The following is a 1,913-nucleotide window of genomic DNA, read 5'->3' on the forward strand; positions in this document are numbered from 1 at the left end:
GNCACTCCACAGAATTTCAGNGNGNTTTCATCCCAAATTCAGATCCTTCTTGTGGTGGCACAAGTTGGTAAAATGTTTGCAGTTTTGTACTGCCCAGTGCCCACTGCAACCATCATTGAAGTAATGGACAAACTTGATTTCAGGAAAGTGTTCCTTGAAATCATTCATCACGACTTTGGATTGACCCCACACCCTTTCAATGTGAATTAGTTCACAATGAAACTTTGGCAGGAAGAAGATCTTCTGACTGTGACCCTTGGTGTATTTATCAAGTATCATTCATGCATGTTAGGCTCAGGATTGTTTCATCCCTTTTTGGCATTCCATCCTTAAAAACAAACTTTTTAGGTTGTGTACTACATGTTTTTTTGTTCAGTTTGTTGGCATTCAGGGTATCTTCATCCATCTTGGTATGTCCATTGCTTTGGTGAAACTGCCAAATCACAACATGTTCATCTTACGAATATTTAGTGCCTGCAATGTCAACGGCATCTTTCATTTGAGCCAAGAATTTATCGTTAGTCCAATAACCACCACAGTTTTCACCATACTTGATTATCTTCCACACTTTTTGGGGAAGATTCTTACCTGCAGCCAGCAACAGATGCATCATGTTCTTCATCAGTTAATGCCAGAAAACCTCCATATCCATCAACTAAGTCGCTAACCATACAGTATGAACCTTTTCCTTTAGGCTTAATTTTCAACAATGCATGCAATTACTGGCAATGCTGAAAACAGTACATATTCTCTGGCGGTATTGACTGAACCACCTCCCCAATGGTCTTGATAAGCATGTCCCCCATGGTATTTCTACCAGTAATTCTTATTGCATCTTGTATTGTGATGGCTTCTGGAACTTACTTGACATCTAAAGAAAACAACAATATAAAATCAAAAGTGGTCAATTATGATCAGTATGTTAATCGTATTTGATTTTAAAAACCAAAAACAATAAAAGATTTTTTTTTCAAGAAACCTGATCCGTGTTGCGATACTGTTTGATATCAGCTATGCCCACAACCAACACGATAGCCACTGGTATGCCTGTGGAATTGGAAGAATTGAAAAAGGATACTTCAAATTACAACCAGTAACATAAGCAGCCTTTTGCAATGGAGGAGGGAGGTAAGGGGAGAAACACACAAGTTAATTTGCGAAGGGAGAGCAAAGAATGAAGGAAGGGGGAAGGAAGATGAAAAAGTGCTTGAAATATGTTGGCAGTTGATCGATGCAGAAAATGTGTCACCACAAGCTGACATTATTATCTAAACTTTTATTATGTAAAATGTCACATTGGCTGTCTACAAAATGAGACACTGGCTGTCTACAAAATGACACATTGGCTGTCTACAAAATAACACATTGGCTGTCAATAAAAATAAGACATTGGTTGTCAACAAAAATGACACATTGGCTGTAAAAAGATAACGCAGAGATATGGGAGCCTCTTCTTCCAGTTTAGGCCCAATGCGAACTTTGTCGAGGGCAGAAATAGAAGCAGCAAATCAGCAGTGCTGACAGGTGTCGTGATAGGGCTTGGAGGGAAAGAGATGTTGACAAGAATCAGTACATTAGATTCACAAGATGTGTTTTTGTCAGCGCTGATCGTACAGCGCTTATTTACTTCTCCTCAGTTTATACGTATGTATAAGTTATATCATCGCTAAATATTGCCACAAATACGGGCAATGCTGAAAAAAGTACATATTCTCTAGCAGTATTGACAGAACCAGAGATGGTTGAAATCCATCTCCCCAATGGTCCAGATAAACATGTCCCCCATGGTATTTCTGCAATGTCAATGGCATCTTTCATTTGTGCCATGAATTTCGAATAAACAAACATGTATGGGCCTTCTTTCTTCTCTATCTTACGCAACATTGATTGCGGAGCTGCCTAGCCTTGGTTCT

Source organism: Amphiura filiformis, chromosome 9 (assembly GCF_039555335.1).
Source record: "Amphiura filiformis chromosome 9, Afil_fr2py, whole genome shotgun sequence".
Taxonomy (NCBI): Eukaryota; Metazoa; Echinodermata; class Ophiuroidea; order Amphilepidida; family Amphiuridae; genus Amphiura; species Amphiura filiformis.